The sequence below is a fragment of the Mauremys mutica genome, chromosome 1 (genome assembly GCF_020497125.1).
Source record: "Mauremys mutica isolate MM-2020 ecotype Southern chromosome 1, ASM2049712v1, whole genome shotgun sequence".
In the NCBI taxonomy this organism is placed as follows: domain Eukaryota; kingdom Metazoa; phylum Chordata; order Testudines; family Geoemydidae; genus Mauremys; species Mauremys mutica.
In genome coordinates, this window is record NC_059072.1 from 197998036 (window position 1) to 198018761 (window position 20726).

Here is a 20726-nt window from a genome sequence, read left to right on the forward strand (position 1 = left end):
TCAAAGTGGAAACCTACATGACCACAAGGGGACAGACTCCCATTACGTTGCAAAGAACCACCTAGATTTTTTCAGAAAACTCAAAGCAAACATGTATTTTGTGTACTCAGCAGCAAGTCCTCTTCTCTCGATGCTGGTTTTCTGGGAGAGTATGGTGATTTGTGAGAGTAAGGGTTTGATAGAACTGATTATACCAAGACACAGTGCAAATACTCTGAATTCTTCTTCATGTAGCGCTGCTAGTGCACCTCAACCCTGACCAGCGATATTCCTGTGATTAGCCTCTCATGAGGAGAGAAGGTCTGTTGTGATGAATCATGCAATGATTCTGTGATGAGCACAAGAGACTAGGAGGAAACCAAGTCCAGTTTTACTCAGATAACAAGAGGTACACAGCTAATGCATTAAATTAAATGTGCCACTGAGTCTGTTGGTGCTTCTGGTAGATTTTTGCTTTGGGAAAAGAGCAAAGCACACAAATATAGTGCTGACAGGGGCAACCTTCTGTTTAGGTCTGGCATTTGCTTGTTTTATGTAACCATGTTATTGTTGGTTATGTTTGTTACTCTACCAGAAGGAGCAATTACCCTGAACACTACAAGAAGATGCTTTTACTAAGAGCACACTTTTAAAGGAAGAACTTCTTCACTATAAAATGCAAACATCTGTATTTCTTGCAATGTTGTTAAATACAGATACATTTTCCAAAAGCCGGACATATCTTGTTTGATACCGTTCACCATACTACCAGCTTTGAAAATTCTCTCTTTGTTTTAAAAACAAAAAGCAAAGGGAAAAGAAGAGTCAGACTGATTCTTTTGTGCTACTATTGTACAATTCTGTGAGAAATCCCACTGTCTGGTATGATTTCATGGGAGTCTCTCCAGGAGAAAACAGTCTCTCAGGCGGTCAGCCCATGTAAACTCCCCAGGCTATTAAGGCTTGGAGGTTGGTGTCAATTCTGAAGGGCTACTGAGTAGTTGCTAAATGAACAAATAGTCTGGTTAGGCAGCCACCTACAACTGCCTTCCCTACCAATGTATCAAAGAACTAAAACCAAAGGGAAATCTCATGTCAAAAGCTATCTCACCGCATCTCTCATTACTATCCTGATGTGGCATCCTAGAGCAGGAGCTTACCCAGCCTAACTGAATGCCCACCAGTTAGGTAAGATTTCTGCAGAGGCTGCAGTGGCCCAAACACATCACAACCCCCTGGATGAACACTTTTCTTCTGTCAACCAGGGAGAAGCAAGGGGCGCACTGATTCACCCTCTTCTCAAGGGTCAGAAAAATAGGACAGAAGATGTTTCACCATTGATTTTCATTAATTTCTTTTTCAAAACAGCCTCTAAAACAAAAGAAAAACCCTAAAAACATCCCTCCATTGCAAATCTAGGCCATGAAAAAATTATAAACAATTAATCCTCACATTTGTTCTCATCATTCCAAAGATTTTCTGCCTTTGCAAGTACAACTAACCATTCTAGAGGCATCACCTGGGGAACTAGATAGTTCTCAGGGGACTGGCAACAGAACATGGACTTTTTGCCCCTACATCACTGATTTAAATCTGGTCCCAACTGGTGATCAACAAGAATCACCACATCTGTAACCTTGCTGGCAGCTGCCCTAGAGAAGTCCAGATTGAAGAGGCATTGGGGTCTGAGCCTGCAAGGCACCAAACATCCTCAACTGCAATGGGAATAGAGTGCGCTCAGCACCTCTCCAGAGATGCTCAGCACCTTGCAAGATCAGCCCCATGAACACTGCTCTATCCTCTCACCCTAGAGATGGGTTCCATAGGTCAAAGCTGAAGCATAGCTGCAAGGTAGTGTGGGAAATATTGCAACTGCAAAGGGAAGCTCTCTTATGGCTTGTCTACATGGGATATTAGTGCACAGCAAGCTAGGGTGTGAATCTACAGGCCAAATAGCTTGCCACATATCACAGTCCCCTTTAACAAGCCCTCAGTTAAAACAATAGACCACTATTATTTACACTCCAATAGTTTTTATTTACATCAAAAAAGGGCATGGCCAAGCTTAGGAAGCCAATATATTTAACTTCCTAGCTGCATTTTGGATGGGTGATTCCAGATAAAAAAACAAAACAAAAAACACAGCCAAAACAAACAGCTCCACTAGGTGTTTTTTTAGGCGGGCACTCTAGGGTGCAAGAATAAATATCAAGTCAGTTTTGACACTGGGAGGCCAGAGGGTGGGAATTGCTGGGGTTTTGTTTAAATTGAAACAAAACAATACCTTCCATACCCCTGAAAAATAGGTATTTTTAATAGGGAAGTAACATTTTTGGCCTGTTATACTGGATAATAACTATCAGCATGTTTGCCTTTTTATGGGGTCTTTATTATCATAGCACAAAAATGAGTATCTTCAAAGAAAGTGAAGCAATAAACAGGAAATAACATCCTGGCTTTTTAAAGATAATGGCATCCTAGCCATATTGCCTCTGTAGATCATTTCCCTGCCATTGATTGCTTTAGTGGATAAATTCAAAAGGCAATTTTAAATCTGTAGATGGTCTCAAATTTATTGGATCTGCAGCACTAGATCACCAACAAGCTTTGTGGACTCAATATGTAAGCAAAATTCATTTTTGGTGTGATAAAACGTCCTTCCTCAATGTTAAATGTAGTACAGCACAAATGATAATTGTTTGCAACATGCTTTGGGACAGGGGATTCTGCTTGACATCTACTGGCAGTTGCTTGCTATTGTGCCAGAACTTTAACTGGGGTTAAGGGCTCTCATCTTAACCAAATTTCAGGAGAGATTCATCTCTGTGCTGGTGGAGAGCTATTCTTGGGCTGTTGAGGGCCACTTCCATCCCTGAAACAAGCTAGGGAAGACCTAAGAAAAGCTCTACCCTCTGCACCATTGCACTAGCTTTTACGGATATTAGCACTGAGGCACAGGTCTCTCCTTGCCATGCCCCTTGCCACACGTTCCTCCTCTGGCATACCCCCCCCATTCTGCCTGCAGCCCTCACAAACATGCCCCTGGTACGAGGGCAGGGAATAGCTGCAGAGGCAAGACAAAGGCAGCAGAACCTGCTCTGTACCTAGCGTATAGCCTCCCACATCACTGCTATTCACCAGGGTGTGGAGTGTTATGCCTGTCCTATGCAACACAAAGACTGATCCAGAGTTCCTAAGGTAACTGAGAACCTCTTTCTTCATAATCTCTTTGAGGTTACCAAAAGCAAATGAAAATTTTGGATCCAAATAAGAGAACCAGAATCCTATAGGTTCATGCAAACAATTTGGGCCAATATACATGCCAAAGGCTATAAGTCTAGAGAATCACCAATTTCATAGCAAACAAAATATCACCTTCCTATTTCCTTCATCACCAATTAGCATTCAAACCTAAAACATCAAAAACTGACTCTTAATTCCTGAAGTCAGCACCAATGACTCCAGTTATATTTCTACAGATTTCTGAAAATTGGATTCTCCATTACACATGCTGTATTTAAATTAGTTTCCTACCTCATTTCTAGCAATTATACTTTGACAAACCAAATTAAAATACAATTAAGATTTTTTTTTAAACCTACTTAAAACTGAAATGGAGCTTTAAGAACAAAACAATTTAAAACTATCTTCCAAATTTGAATTTAATTCCCCTTTACATCTTAAGACAGGAATTTCTTTAAAAGAATAAAGATGCGCAAGGGGAAATATTTTATTTGTTGAAATATACCACAGAAAGGCAACAAATGGCATTTTATTTTTATACTACAAGGTGTCAGTTTCTCACCAATCCAGATCAGAACCAAGTTGTGACTGTTTAATACTACATACATAGGTATAAAGCCAGAAAGACTGTCAGCAGAAGGGAAGCACAGAAATAAGCTTCCTGTCCCATCCCTGGCCCCCTCCCAAACCTACAAACTATTTTTCAACCCCTCAATAACAAGTGCCACAAAGGAACTTGGAAGTCAAGGGCCATGGGCTATATGTTTGTCAGGCATACACCTCCTGACCAACCCACCAATAACAGCTATGCAAACACAGACACCAAGATAATCTGTATGGTGGGCCTATATGTATGGCCACTGCCTCTCAGAATACAGTTTTATAATACTGCTTTTGCAGCATACATGCGTTCCAATTTGAAGGCACTTCCATGAGAAGTTAGAATTTGGCTCTTAAAGTTCTGGATCATGATTATTATTTGAATATGACAGTGGAGACAAAAACAGCAGCTTATCTGCAAAAGGCTAAACAAGAATTAATCAATTCATATAAAATATTCAGGAAAATCCTTTACATGTGCTTACTTCATGTCATATGAGTCAGTGGGGCATTATTTGACTTGTGATTTCTGCAGAATGGATACTATGGCACATTATATAAAATACTAATCAGAAGAAAAAAAAGAAAGCTAGTGGATCCTAATCTCTCTGCCCTATCTCTAAAATTAAAAAGCCTGAACCATAAATTGTCACCATGCAGGGGCATATTGATAACCAAGAAGTTAATATATTCTACCAGTAGGAAGACCGGAATCTTCAGAAGGCAGCTAATCCAGATTCCCCTAAATTAGCAGCAGCAGGAGGCAACTCTGACCAAATTTAAAAAAAAACAAAAAAAGGCAAAACTTGGAAGACTCAACACTCCTTGGTTGCTGAAGAAGGGATGGTTGTAAAAAAGTAGTGTTAACAAATCTTGAAAATAATTCACCAGCTGCTTGCAAAAGAACAGAAGTTATAATATAGTGCAAAGTCAACAGCAGAGAGCATCACTGAAGTGTGGCCTAGTGGATACACTGGACTGTGACTCAGGAGACCTAGATGCTATTCCTGGTTCTGCCACTGGCCTACTGGGTGGGTGAGCATCACCTCTGTTCCTCAGTTTTCCCAGCTGTAAAATGAGGATAAGGATACTCTGTCAAGCACTTTGAGAGCCACTGATAAAAAGAGATAGGCATTATTATTAGTTTTTATCACAACGGCTAGAGTAACAGAATTGGATATTCATTATTAGAGATGTAGCATATAATTTTTATACAATTAAATACCATTTGTGTTGGAATATATTATTAATTAAGAATCATAGATACAAACTAATGGGGCTGAATTGGTACCACAGTGTAAGGCAATAAAGTGCTCAGTGTGACAACTAGCTCTGGCAATACCGTGTTTGTGTTATGTTTATTTCAGATATATTTTTCCCCTAGTCTTTCTTGAGTATCCGTTACTCAGTACTGGTTGATAGGTTTTATGTTCACATATGAGGTTTAAAGAGGCTATTGCTTTATGTTCCTATATAAATAGCTACATGCTAGATTATCCTCTACTGTCCAAATGAAGGATTGACTGGGTTATTAATTTTGTATAAACTGTCAAATTGTATTTATAGACAAATCAGAGAATTTAACACAAAATCCATGCATTTCCATTGAATTCAGAGAAAGAGTACACTCATACAAAAATCCAAGGATTCTGACTGAAGGCCAGTGCTTTGGGCCCAATCCTGCAGCTATTTATGCTTGTAACTTTACTTATTTGGATAGTTCCATAGGGCTCAATGGGTCTACTCAGGTGAATAAAATTACTCATGTAGGTAAGTTCCATAAACCCACACAAACAAGAACGGTTGGAACCTATGTGGACAGAAGCTCAAGAATATACACTCAGAAATCAGAGATTAAAGAGCTGTTGATTATCCATTTCTTCCTCCTTGCCCATGCATGATAGTTACCTCCAGACTCTCTCTTCCTCCCAACCTTCAGTGGTGGTCCTGTCAAGCCTCTTAAGGCAAGCAGAGTTAGGCCTACTCAGTACATAGTAAAAGAGACCTCCAAGGTTCTGCAAGAAGTGATGTTGGCAATTAATGCCTCAGCATGATGCTAGGAGAAATCACTGAATTGCTCATGTTGCCATCTTAAGTCCTGAGTATATATGGTCATGAAACGTGGTTTTGCAAGAAATGGGGCATTAACACCATTGTTCCTGCCAAATTCCAACAGCATTCTGTAATTACATTATGCCTACCTACATTTTTTCCTGTAGTTTTAAGTAGATAAGATATGCTTTATTTCCTAGCCTATGAACCCAAAAGTTGTTGTGTAGTGTTGCGATGTGCAGATAAAGAGTGTTTACATGCAATTAGAGGTAGATGGAACTCAGTGATGCACAAAGTGGTCTGTATATATGCTGCTACAATTAGTAGAAGTCTTTGGGATCCCTTTGGATTACAGATATAAAATAACTGTTTTGTCCAGTGTTTAATAGGAACAAACCCCAAAACAACCCAGGGTTTTAAAATGTGTTTAAGGCATGAAATATTGCAAGGAAAATATTTGTAAGAACTTTTATTTTTGTTAAAAAGAAAAATTTTAGCTGATTTTCTGATTGACTGATGATGGCTGGTGAGTGACAGGCTCATCACCGTTACCAGTAAGACGTCTTAAACACTAGTAGGGTTTGTTTGTTTGTTTTTAAAAAAGTCTACTAGATGGGTATAGAGAGAAAAGTCAAGTAGACTGAAGAAAAAGGGCTGCCCACTTGCCTATGACTTTTATTTCAGACAATGATACAGCATTAGTGCTTAGGAATATAAATTACCTTCAGTTAAGAGTCTCATAACTATTTCATTTGATCTGTAAAAAGTGTTATCAATTGATTCTTACTTCACAAGTCTGGGGAAGGGGGAGCACTAATTAAACACAAATGCAAAATAGGTAAAGATCTTTACAAACTGATTAGACAATTAAAGTCAATGATTCTCGGAAATGAAAAACATTATTAGTTTTGCTAGAGTTATAAAAAAAGTCTGTAAGATTTACCACCATGTTAAGGATTTATACTCCTAATGCATATTCCAGCAAAAAGAATAACAATCATAAACTAGCCTCCCCCTTTTCTACTCTATAAAGGAAGGACAACTACTAAGGACTCCTTCACCCACATTAGGAGAACTACAAAGGGATAATGAAAGAATGTGTGCTGAAAAAGTAAGGCTCAGACAATAGATCCATCAAGTTCATGCTGCATTTTGTTTTTCTTGTTTGGGTGAATAATAGGTTTCCATTCAACTAGGTGACTGAGTAAAATATCCATATTCCTTTCATTATTCAGATAGTGCCCCATTCTGCAAATCTTTACTGAAGAAAATAGCTTTTACTCTCTCATGTAGACCCAGTTACATCACCCAGGTACTTGCATAAGCATTTGAAGGATCAGGCCCTTGGAAAGAAATGTACTTAAAATACAGATCATTCTTACATTACTCAGCAAATGATTATTTGATGTCTTTCCACAATATATTGATATAGAAGAGGACATCTCCCCAAGCTCATGAAACTAGACTCTTAAATATTCATGACCATGAGGTCAAAACTACAACTATTATAAATTTACTTACAACTGCCATAAATTCAGATACCATACTGCTGAAATATTCCAGTTGTCAGAGTGGTAATGTTGCAGATTGCCCTGCATGTTTAACCTTGATTGTACATAATTGTTAATCACTGACCCATTCTCCAACACTCTTAGACAGGAGTATGTTGCTAAGCAACCAATGTTTGCTCCAGATACTTTTTAAAACTAGTGTAGCAATGGCCAAGAGTCAACAAAGTGAGTATTGACCATTATACGGACTAGTTTGGGGGGTGGGGGGGAAGGAGCTAGATAGTAGTTACATATTGGTCTGTTTTAAAATGTAATTATTAAACGTTATTCTACCATGCATCAAAAATTATTAGAGAGGCCTTTACAACATTGTAGACTACAACACAGTTTACAGTCTTCTTGGCCAATAAAATTATACTGCCTCTTCATTCTAAAACTTTCAGTGTAAATTAAGTGCCACTAGCATTATGTGATACATTCCCTGAATTTCTCATTCAATAAAGATGAATAGTAAGTTTCATACATAACATACTTACCAGAGCAGGAAATCACACACACTTTTCTAAGGCATACTAATTCTAAACTAGTAGAACCTACACCAAACACCACCATTTAGTTTGTCTGCCAATCCAATATGAATAGCAACCCTTCATATAGTGACTAGGGAATTACAGATTACATCCTTAAGATCAATATTACTACACCTCTACCCCGATATAATGCGACCCGACTAACACGGGTTCGCATATAGCACGGTAACCCCAGGGCTCCGGCAGCAGGACTCGGGCAGCACTTTAAAGGGCCCGGCGCTCTGGCTGCTGCGGGGAGCCCGGGGCTCTTTAAATCATCGCTGGAGCCCTGCCGCCGCTACCGCAATATAATGGGGTTTCACCTATAATGCGGTAGGGATTTTTGGCTCCTGAGGACCGCGTTACAGCGAGGTAGAGGTATACGTGCATGACAGGGGTCCATTTAACTACAGGAATGTTCAAAAACCCAGGCTGAGTTTTAATAGGGAAAACAGCCGTTTTTAAAAAGCTAATGGTAATCTATTTACTCTCTGGGCCAAAAGCAGAAGACTGCTCAAAAGATAGCTAGCAAAAAAAAGAGTGGAATTTGTATATTATGCCAGGTTGCTGGCAATGTGCAAGAGTTTTTGTTTAGTTATCTCAGTGATGCAGTATTCCATCACTAACAGCTACTACCACATATTAAGGTTAATTGTTAGAAGTTTGATCTTTTGCCGGTTGAAATCAATGACAAAATACCACTGATTTTATGGAAGCAAAATTGGGCAACTAACTTAATTAGCAAGAGGGAAACTGATAAAATTAAGAAGCTAGGGACGAACATGCAGACAGCAAAGGTCCACAGTCCTGTTTTTATGTTCTACTAATAGAAATCAGGCCTTAATGGGTAGGCTCAAAGAATCTGGCCTTCTAGGAGAAAACGCACCGACGTGCTTGGATGAATATTCTAGTAGTTGAAAATGTTTCACTGCCAGAATAAGGCAGTGTACCAGTTCCACACACCTGTATAAATATATTTGCTTTAGTTTAGGATTGTGAAAAAGAAACCAGACAGGAGTTGGGGCAAGGAGGAAATACCCCTCCCACACACACAAACACACGTATGTAGTTTGGGCCCCAAAATTATTCTGTCCTTTAAAGCCAAATCTTCTTCATCAAATGCAGTCATGATTATAATAATGATCTCTTAAGATCAGAGTACTGGAGCTGATCAAAAAATTTCAAACAAAAAAAAATTGCAAAAAAAATTTTCCCCCTTCATTTTTCAACCAGATCTAATGTGTTACCAAAAAAAATTGCATTTAGGGAAAGTCTTGGCTCTCCTGAGGTCTACAGCAAAACTCGCATTGATTTCAGTAGAGCCAGGATTTTCATTCTTAGTATAAGCTCAAACCTAAAACTGTGTACGCCCAGCATAGTAATATATACCACTGCATTTCATACACAGGTTCTGCACTAAAATCAGCATTTGGAGTATGTTTTAGTTATTTTGAGACAGATTATAAACCAAACACAAGTGCTAGCAGATTATTAGCCATTAAAAAAAAACGATTAAGTGTAATGAAATTACACAAAATCAAGGACCCTAGTACAATTTGACCACTTCCCTTTATGGTACAACTATCAGTGAAAAGTTTTAGAGGATTTCAGAGCATGTAACCTGGGTTTGCAAGACTATTCTCCTAGCAGTATGTTTTCACAAAGATACGCAGCGTGTACATGTCACTCCTTTGTCAGTCAATCATTCTGATTTTTAAAAAATTCTAACCCCTATGTATTAGTTCCCCCAAAATAAACACTGCAGCACTACTAAAATTTCTAGGTCACAAAGCTGACCTGCCAAACACAAAACCCTACATGCTGGATTTCTCAGTGACCTGGCTCTGCTTGTCTATTTCATTCTTGCAAGCTAAGACCTGGAAATATACAAAAATCTTGGTCTCTGAAGTTCCTGGAGTATAAATTCCATTATGTTCTAAGACAGGCAGACAGAAAGAACATAAGGACAGTGCAATATGCATGAGCACATGGGCCTCAAGCATACATGCATGCTCACAATCCAACAGACAGCCAGTAGAACTAATTTTAGTCCTATCAGCCTTTGCAGAATTACTTCGACAACTGAAAGTGAACCATAAAAGACTCCAAAATGCATACACTTCCCAAGGAAGACAGCAATTCAGGCAATACCCAATAAGTGTTGCAGTCACTAACTGGCCAATCCTTAAGTCCTCAAGGAAACAATTCACATCAAAGTCTGGTTTCAGAGTAGCAGCCCTGTTAGTCTGTATCAGCAAAAACAGGAGTACTTGTGGCACCTTAGAGACTAACACATTTATTTGAGCATAAGCTTTTGTGTTGATTGTTGAAGTCACTGGGAATTCTGACAGCATTAAGATCCCAGGAGTGATCCATGAAACTTTCTACTTAAGGGTCAAAACAGAAATAATTAAATTAAATTAAGTAGTGGGTTTTTTTTAACTACCTTAATTTGCTTTACACGGTAAGTTACCAGGCAGGAAACAAATCTGATCATGTGTCAAATTTGAAAATAAGAAATTTTTAATTAAAATTCTGAGGGGGGGGGATAAATACTGTGGGGGAAAATGACATTACTTAAATATTCAGGGCTGGATTTTAAGGTCTGCTGATGGCCTTAAAGCAGCTGAAGAAGGACATTGGAAAAAATATACCCAGCACAGGAGAATCCTCCAGTGGCATAAAACTGACAGAACTGGGGGAGCTATTCAGGATCATGGGGTGGGGGATGGTGAGGGCATTGTGAAAGTATATGCCGGATCCTCTCCTGGCAATCAGCTGCCACTCATCCTCTCCACTTTATCCACACAAGAATCAAGCCCTAAAAATAACATTAAAAATTCTTATGACTTCCAGCCAGGATGAGCCAGTTTAGGCTTTGCCATCAGGCTCTCTCATCCTGGTATAGTCACAAGTCACATTTCCAAAAGATAGACACCCCCAGTCAGAGGCTGAGAAATCACCCTTGAATTACAAGATTAACTGACAAACATCTCACAGTTCCTATGCAACAAGAGAGTTCTCACTCTGGTCCAAATCCTGAAGTCCTTACTCCATTTATATTCAGCTTTCCCTCTAACAAACTGCCCGGGAAGTCAACAGCAATTTTACCTGAGCAAGGGACTTGGTAAAAATGGTGAAGAGTAAAAACCTCAAAATTTGGCACACAATGAACTTTCAGAAGACAGACTGTGCAACCATTAGCACTCTTTACTAGCAATAAAGCACAGTTCAAAGAATAATTTTTAAAGAGAGGAGAGCAGGAGCTGGGAGGCTCAGGGGATTGGTAATGGAATTTAGGGCCCCTCACCTCTAGGCTGTCAATTCAAATCCAGCCCAAGCCAACAGCTATTGAAAGTCATTGCCATTCAATACTCTGTGAAATACTGTTGTTGGTCTGAGTCCACTTCCAAGTGAACAAGGGCCATATTAGGAAGCCATCAGCATAATTTGCACCCTTGCTGGGAGTCTCACAGGAGAGGTGAGGTCCAGGAAAATGTGCAGATCAATTCCTCCTCTCCCTCCCCACCACACGCTTAGTTCAAGGCTGAGGCATACTGGCAGAGCAGCTTACATTGCTGCTGTAGCCTTTCTGTGGAGAACACACTTCAGTTTCCAAAGCTATTACTCCAGCACCCTTCAGCAATAAAATTCACACACATGATTTAATTTACAATTAATTAAGGTACCAATGCAGAAATAAATTCTCATTTACAATGTAAATTTGAGATGGTGCAGAAGAAACAGGATATTAGCAATAACATTCTCATCTCTACACACCAGGAGGAAATTCTGGAGAGGGTAAGGGAGAAAAAAAAAAAAATACCTAGCGGCAACTGTAAATCACAATCCCTAGTATTTCATAGAAGATTAGAACTGCACTTCACTATACCTTTTCCTTGTGCTCCGTGAAGCAGAGAGCAGGCGCATGTAGCTGGGCTGTTTCTTGTATCTCATCACCAACCACTTTCTCCATGTAAAGTGAGAATCTTTCGGTCACTGCTTTGAATCAGGCCCAAGTTAGTGGGATCTAAACTCTTTACCACCTGAAAACTGCTCAATTAAATGCTGTTGCCTCAGTGAAGCTCTTAGGGTACTTCTGTGCCACCAACCACCACCACCACCACAAAACCCCACAGCAGTGAGTCTCAGAACCTGGATCAAATAACTCTGGCTTGTGCTGCAAGGCTAAAAATAGCAATATACATGATCAGGTGTGGGCAGGAGCCTGGGCTCTGAGACCCACCAACCCACACTTCCAGAGCCCAGGCTCCTGCCCAAGCCCGAACATCTACACTACTATTTTCAGCCCTGCAGAGCAAGTGCTGGAAGCCAGAGCCAGAGGAAGCCTGTGCCACAGGTCTTAATTGCAGTGTAGACTCGTCTTTCTTCACTGTGTAGAAGTACCCTTAGTCAGGGGCGGCTCTAGCAATTTCGCCGCCCCAAGCACGGGGCTCCGCCTGCAGACGTGCCTGCGGAGGGTCCGCTGGTCCCGCGGCTCCGGTGGAGCATCTGCAGGCACGCCTGCGGGAGGTCCACCGGAGCCAGGGGCGGCTCTAGCATTTCCGCCACCCCAAGCAGGGCGGCACGCCACGGGGGGCGCTCTGGCGGTTGCCGTCCCGCGGCTGCGGTGAACCTCCCACAGACGTGCCTGTGGAGGGTCCGCTGGTCCCGCGGCTCCGGTGGAGCATCTGCAGGCACGCCTGCGGATGCTCCACCGGAGCCGGGGCGGCTCTAGCATTGGTCGCTCCACAGGCACGTCTGCGGGAGGTCTACCGAAGCCGCGGGCCCAGCGGACCTTCCACAGGCATGCCTGCAGGAGGTCCACCGGAGCCGCCTGCCGCCCTCCCGCTGGGACGCCGCCCCAAGCGCGCGCTTGGCGCGCTGGGGTCTGGAGCCGGCCCTGACCGGAGCCGCGGGACCAGCAGACCTTCCGCAGGCACGCCTGCGGGAGGTCCACCGGAGCCGCCTGCTGCCCTCCCGCCGACCGGCGGAGCGCCCCCCGCGGCATGCCGCCCCAAGCACGCGCTTGGCATGCTGGGGCCTGGAGCCGACCCTGCCCTTAGTGGGCAGGTCTCCCTCTAACAAAAGCACAGTTGACAGCTTCAGCAGAGGTACAGAGACTGAACAACCAACTCACTTGTAAAGGCAGCATATTATCAGGTCGGGAAGCTTACATTGCTAGTGTTCAGATCTTGCAAATGTTTACTACCTGGTAAGTGTTTGTATCCTTGAATAATCCTATGGACTTCAATGGGCCACTCAGCAGTAAGCACTCACCCAGTAGGAGGCAGCTGAATTATTGAGCCCCACAAGCTCATTCACATGTAAGATGTTCTTCTGTGAATAATGTGAAGAGCTAATGTAATAGCTTAGTCTTATAAAACAGTAAAATTTGTAATACAAACATATTTAAACAGAATTCAACTTCAATCAGCTGGAGCATGGAAATTCAGAGGATGTGTCAGCATCACAATTTGTATTTATTTCAGGGTCAGCTTGGGAGCAGAAAAGAAACCTACAGGTATGAGGCAGCAACATTAACGAAAGACCAATCCAATCTGCCTATTGTGTCTTTTAAGCACACATTGATTGACACATGATAAACTTTGTGCTCTTAGGTGTCCAATTCCTTGGATCCTTTTGCCTTCTCCTCCTGTGCCTCTGACACATCAGGCAGTTCAGTTCTTCCATTGATTATGGTCACCCGCTAGTTGTGGTGAGCAGCCTCCAATCTCTTTTTGTGAGCCCGTCATCGGCGAAGTCTCTGCTCCATAGAGTAGCCTGCTCAGTATAATCACATGGTATATTCTGACCTGTAGTTTGGTGTGGAGACCCTTTGTTTGACCAGATGGGTGACAGGGGATGGATCACTTGATGATTACCTGTTCTGTTCATTCCCTCTTGGGCACCTGGCATTGGTCACTGTCAGAAGACAGGATACTGGGCTGGATGGACCTTTGGTGTGACCCACTGTGGCCGTTCTTGTTATTCAACCTTCCAGTAGTGGTGTTTTCTTTTCCTAATCACACATGAATATCTTCACTGCAGCCACCTTCAAATGTCATCAAAGTCTACAGATAGCAGAACTCTACCTGTTTGATTTCTTTTCCATCCACATACACCTTTGCATCTGTTGTCCAAATTTCTACCTTCTGGATCCTGGTTTTCTCAGCATATACTTTCAATCCAATTTTTTTGCTTCCTGTTCTACTTCTGCCGTAAGGGCAATCATTCCGTTCTATGTCATAGTTAGTAAAGCATCATCATCATCAAAGTCAAGATAGTGTAACTCATCTCCACTAACTCATTTTACATCAGCTATGATGCCTTTTCTTGCCCACTTCCTCACCCAGTCTATTACTAATTTTAAAGAGGATTGGTGACAACACACACTCTTGTCAAACTCCAGTCACAATACCGAAGCACTCACCTAGGCCTCTGGCCAATCTTACTATGTATCTATTTCCATCATAAAAACTCCTTGACTCTCTTGTCTGGTATTCCATAGCTTCTAGCAAAATTCTACAGGATCTCTACCAGTGCAACATTGCTAGAAACGATGGATCCTTCACTGGAAACAAATTATTTGCAAACACAAAAAAGTCAGTCTTCACCACATATATTTAAACTCACCTTTCCAGGTCAAAATGCAGGAAAGAGTATATAAGGAAACAGATGGCTCTATATTGAACACAAGGCATAATTTACCTGAGGGCTGAGAACAGAGGTGGGAGGCAGGAAAACAGAGCTGCAGATCAAACACCAAGCCTGAATTCAGCCTTGTATTTACAGCAGGACTGTGCTATAAATAGCGTAGCACATACTATAGCCATTCGAACTCTTAAATGTAAAATTCCTCAAAGTTAAATTTGCTTTCCCTTTCCATGGCATAATCTCATCTGAAGTGAATATTCAGTTGGTTGGTGGTGGTCACAGATTAAAAATCAATGTGATTATATATCAGACTCTACTATAAGTACCAAACAATTTCCCCACATTTTCAGCTATTGTTTTGCCAAATTGCAGACTGGCTCGCTGGACATTTAGGTTGTGATTATGCTGTGCCATGGTGCTCATTTTTATATGGTTATACCACAAATAGAAAAATAGGCATGTGTCCCAAGATGTTAGCATATCCCACCAGCCAGTCAGAATTCAGAAAGGATAAGAGCCTTATTGAAATTAAGCAATGAAGAAAAGGCTAAAGATACATGACCTTTTATTTCTACATAGCTAAAAATATTGATGCACAAGCCACAAGCAAGTTTTATGGCTATATCCTGAAAGACTATGAGCACCCTCAACTGCTGAAGTCAGTGGCAGTGAGATGGCTCAGGCCCCAATCCTGCAAGGTGCAGAGTGCCTTCTTTGCCATGGAGCACAATCTCAGCACCCATTTTAGCTAATGGGAACTGAGACTTCTCAGCACCTCTCAAGAGTTGCTCAGCAACTCACAGAATCAGCCCTTTCCTGAGCAGGTCAAGTCAACATTGCAATAGTTAAGGATTTTCTTTACAGGAAGAGCACCTAGAGGATAAAAGGGCTATAAGGAATAGACAGATTTCTCAAGAACAAATTATACCAAAACCAACCTAATTACCTTCTTTGACTGTGTTACTGGGCTAGTGGATGGGGGGAAAAGCAGTAGACGTGATATATCTTGATTTATCCCTAACTTCTATACCTGGAAAGATACTGGAACAAAATATTAAAAAACAAACAATCAAATTGAAGTTTGCCATGTTGTTGTAGCTGTGCTGGTCCCAAGATATGATAAACAAGATGGATGAGGTAATCTATTTTATTGGACCAACATCCATGGTTGCAGACAGAGGCTTTCAAGCTCAACGCAGCTCATCTTCAGGAAAACGTGAATCTTGAAATATAAATGTAGGAAGCTATAAAGAAAAACACTGCTGTACCTGATATATACACAAACTCTTTACAGAAATATGTTCGTAAACGTAGCCCACTGGTCAGTGTGTGTCACAGATCCACCTCTGGGACTGATCAATAGATGATGTGAACGTTACAGCCCCTGCTAGAGAACCTGGGCTCTTTACCTCTGGCTATTAGCTCGGGCAGTCCCCAGGCCAGTCCCCAATGCATCAGCCAAGACAATGGCTGTCACAAACACCATCCTGAAATTAGCTCAGAGAGAGAGAGAGACACAAGGTGACTGAGATAACTTTTATTGGACCAACGTCTTTTTGTATGTAAGGGGTCAGAGGATTATTCATGATGAGTCATTTGGGAATGAAGTTTTGTTTCTTGCAGTTGCCCAGGAAGTAGATGTCACTGTTAAGTTTGGCTTCCTTCTTCATGTTGTAGAGTTTCATTTCAGATATTACCTCACCTAGCCTGTCTCTCTCATATCCTGGAACCAACATAGATACAACGTACACACAAATATACAAATAATGGACTGTTTCACAATATTTTTTATTTACTTTTTCAGAGCAATTTTTAAAGTGTTTACTTTAAAGCAGTTCATTTCCTGCAACATATCCATCAGAGAACCAGAGGCACCGACTTTCTAATGTGCCAGGGGGAGCTCGACCCCCTGCCCCGCCCAAGGCCCTGCCCCCAACTCCACCCCTTCCCCTAGGGCCCACCCCCACCCTGCCTCTTCCCACCTTATTTATTCTGTAAATAAGAAGTGGGCAGCATTATCTCCAGTAAACGTAAATAAACTTGTTTGTCCTAGTGACGGGCTGCACAAGAAGTAGGACTGAGTGGACTTGTAGCCTCTAAAGCTTTACACTGATCTGTTTTTGATTGCAGTTATGTAACCAAAAAATAAAATCTATGTTTGTAAGTTGCACTTCCATGATAAAGAGATTGCACTTCAGTACTTGTATGAGGTAAATTGAAAAATACTATTTCATTTATCATTTTACAGTGCAAATATTTGTAATAAAAATAATATAAAGTGAGCACTGTGTACTTTGTATTCTGTGTTGTAATTGAAATCCATATATTTGAAAATGTAGAAAAATATGCAAAAATATTGAATAAATTTCAGCTGGTATTCTATTTAACAGTGCAATTAAACCTGTGACTAACCATGTTTTTTTAGTCACCATTATTTTTTTTTTTTTAGTTAATCACGTAAGTTAACTGCAATTAATCAACAGCCCTACTATTAAAGTATCTTGCCTTTTGAAGGCAAAATATCAGTCTCTTATTTTCACTAATAACTTTTGATGACAAGAAAAGGGTTAATTTTACTCTTAGTCCTGATGCAAGAAGGGTATTCACTTCTATTTTAAACAGACTGACAGACATAAGTTTGAGGAGAGACAGGATAGAAAACGTGTGGGGGAAGTGGGGGGGGAGAGAGAAATACAGCTTTTGTTGTTGCTCTTGGACCTCTGGGCAGCTGGTCAGTCATGAATGGATGCTTTGTGCCAGCAGGTTGGCCTCAACACCTGTTGCTTGGACGCTGGCTCGCATTCCTGTCAGGGACGTCATCTGGTTGGGTCCTCTCTCCTTAGACAGGATAGATCTGGATGGGCCATCTCATCTTCCTGTGCTGATGTATGCAGTACAGTTGATTTCAGAATCTGATGAAAGGCCAAGGGAGCGAGAGAGAGGACAGGAGAAAGAATAGTTGGGCAGAAAGTAATGCAGGAAAGAAATGGAGACAGAACAGGATTCTACGTGCCTCTGTCAGCACCACAGAGGCGCTCCAGCCAATCAGATATCCCCACTTGTGGGGTGAGGACTGGATGTCATGATGATAGGACGACTTCAGGACTCGCAGTTGAAGAATAAAATTTCTTAAAGAAAAGCACGACCTGACGGCCTTCCTCTCAGGAAGAAAATCCTTCGGTCTGGTTTGCTCTTTCTGTCTTAGGGTTGGGTGAGATGAGCTGGGACAAGATGAGATGAGAGCAAACGATATTTTTCAGTCTCTTTTTTTAGACCTCCCCAAAAAACAGGGGATGGAGAGTAGGTGGCATAGTTGATCCCTTCATTCTTTGTCCCCCAGTTATGCCCAACATCTGACACATCAGTTTTGGTTCACTAATTTCTGGATCTACGTTTTCTTGTTTACCAAGTACGATCATAACACAGTCCTGGAGTTGCATCAGTAGGCCTTTTTGCTTGGACCAATTTAGTTCCTTTTCTAGTTTTCTTGCACCTGTTTATAACATTTGTTATTACACACAAACTTGGCCTACTTTTAATAATTCTTGCCCGCTTGGGGTACTATAGACCCAATTGGCACAACAGATCCCACCCATGTAAACACTTAAAACTTGCATGACAGGAAGCATATGAGTAAGGCCTACTGAACTAATGGGATTGCCCATGAGTTCAGTTACTCATGTTCATACCTCTCAATCTTCAAAGCTTCTAATGTGACAAATAAAATGCAGAACACCTGGGCTACTGTGCATCATCCTATAACTATGTTGTTGGTTTTTTTGTTTTTTTTAATGGTTTTTAATTCTACAACCTGTATCTAAGAAGCTTTCCTCATTGTGAAAATTAAATAAACAGGGCTTGTAATCTGTCAAAGATGGGGCTGATCCCTAGAGACAAGGGGGCTAGGTGAGGAAGTCCCTGCCTTGGTTTCTTGCGTCATGCCAGAGGAAGAGTTTGGGAAGAAAGGGTGGTCTTTGTCCAGACTGCCCACACCCTATACAATTAATTCTGGCTGGCCCTTGCTCCCTGCAGGGCTCCATTATTGCTACACTCCTGTCACCCAGAAGGTCTTTGCTGCTAGTCCTCTGACAGTTCTGGGGGCTTCTCCTCTCCCTTCTTTCAAGGAACAGGAGAAGCTTCTGAGAGAGAGAGAGAGACCTGGTCTTGGAACCAACCTTCTTTTTACAGGGAGCCAGGATGGAGGGAGGCAGAGGGAGGAGTCAAAGGGCACAGGCTAGCCTACTACATTTTTCAAACAAGGGTCAGGGAAGGAGGAAGTGGAGCTCTCAGTCTGTGAAGAGCCCAGTAACTCAGAGGCTGGTCTGCCCCCTCCCCCCCACACAGAAACAGCCCAGGAACCAGCAGTTTTCTTCCTCAGATGCCTCTTTGCTTCTTGGAGGGGAGTGGGGAAAGCAGTATTGTCAACTTCAAGAGATCAAACTTCATGAGTTCCCCCCCCAAAATTAGATTTTTAAAAAAGATTGTGTGTTTTTTTAGGTCAGTCTCTTGATTTTTTTAACTCTCCCTGCCCATCCACAGTGTCTGTCAATTAGCGTTGGCCACTCTCCCACATGTACTGGATAACACAGGCACCAGCTTCCTCCTTTCCCCTGGGATGCTCAACCCCCACTTAGTCCCAGGCCCCACCCACCCACCTCTTCCTGCCCAGTTCCACCCACTCCACCGAGTGTGCCCCATCCCCACTCCTCTGGAGCGCCCACAGAGACAACACCTATGCTGGATATGGTTATTTTGGCCCCTGCTGCAGGAGCTCTCACCACATCTCCTGCCCAGCAGTTAATCCTGCACCCCAGGCCCCATCAGTTCTGTCCCCATCCAACCTCCCCTCAATTCAGCCCCCCACTCTGTTCAGTCCCCCAGCCCATCATCAGCCCATCAGATCAGTCCCCCTACCCCACTGACTCTGACAGCCCTCCGTTCACCCTCCCAGCACTCACCCATCTGCTTAGCACTCCCCATCAATTCAGTCCCCCCACCCCATCAACCCCCCACCCCCTTTCCTCACTTCAGCTCCCCTGCAGCCCCCAGGCCATAGTTCAGCCCTCCCAGCCTCACTACTGCTTCTCTTAAGATTCTTCACCTTCCCCAGGCTGGGGGGGGTCTGCAGTGGGGTCCCCTCTGCCACTTCCCTGGCTGACAGCCAGAGCCCCTCCTGGGGCTGAAAAAAAAAATCCTGAGCTTTGGGAAAGAGAAGGCCGGGGGTCAGAGATCCATGGGAAGGTCTATGCCGCCTTCCCCCACTCCCAGCTGCTGCTCTGTGTCCTGTAGAACAAACACCTGAGAATGTGGTGCAGCAGGACAGGGAGCTTGAATTGTAGGCAATACAGGAATTCTGCACAATGTGGTATTATTGAGAATTCTGCCAGTTGTGAGCATTTGCAGGATTTAAGCCTATGTGAGCACCAACCTGTAGTCTTTGCTCACATGTGTACAGATACCCACTGTTAGTCTAGAAAAAGAAAGTTACTGTTTGAGTCTCTACCTGCAAATGATTTGGAGTCCACATCCTAGGACTGGGATTTAAAGTACCAGTACCTAGCATCCGATTGACTTCAACAGACTTTGTATCTGGCCCTTAAGAGAGGGGAAGAAGAGTGCAAGAGATGAAGGGTCTACCGTTCAAAATAGAACATGAGCTGAGCCTAAAGTAAAGCACCATGGAACACTGCCATTTCAGGTTATGTAATTATGAAGCATGATAGACAGAAACAGACAAGTATTTTCCTCCTACCTTTGTCACCACCAGGACTCAAACAAGGGAAGTGCTAAATACCTCCTACAAGAAGCTGAGCAGTGTCTTAAATGGGAGTTGAGGGCACCCAGCTCTTCAAAAACACCATTCAGCACTTGGCAGGACCAGTCCCTTTTCTTTGAGTAAAACCTTTTCAATTAAGAATCTTTCCACATTGCAGCAGACAGTGACCACAAAACAACAATGTATAATAATTTGGGGGGATGGTTCTGAACATTTAATTAAGAGGCGTATTGTATTAAAAGAAAGAGCCAAAATTTATGTATTTTGATGCCACGTCGCATCATATTAATTTAACAGATAAAAGTCTTGCTGGAAAGCATTGTTTGTGTTAATTCTAAC

At 42.1% G+C, this 20726-nt stretch overlaps 1 protein-coding gene across 1 annotated transcript in view; it reads right to left on the reverse strand.

The window, feature by feature from the left end:
* Positions 1-20170, reverse strand: part of TIAM1 (TIAM Rac1 associated GEF 1) — a 248546-nt gene extending 228376 nt beyond the window's left edge. Inside the window, exon 1 of the mRNA XM_045002300.1 lies at positions 20115-20170. The gene's annotated coding sequence lies outside the window, so the exon portion shown is untranslated. The remainder of the gene's footprint in view (positions 1-20114) is intronic.
* Positions 20171-20726: the final 556 nt, after the last annotated feature.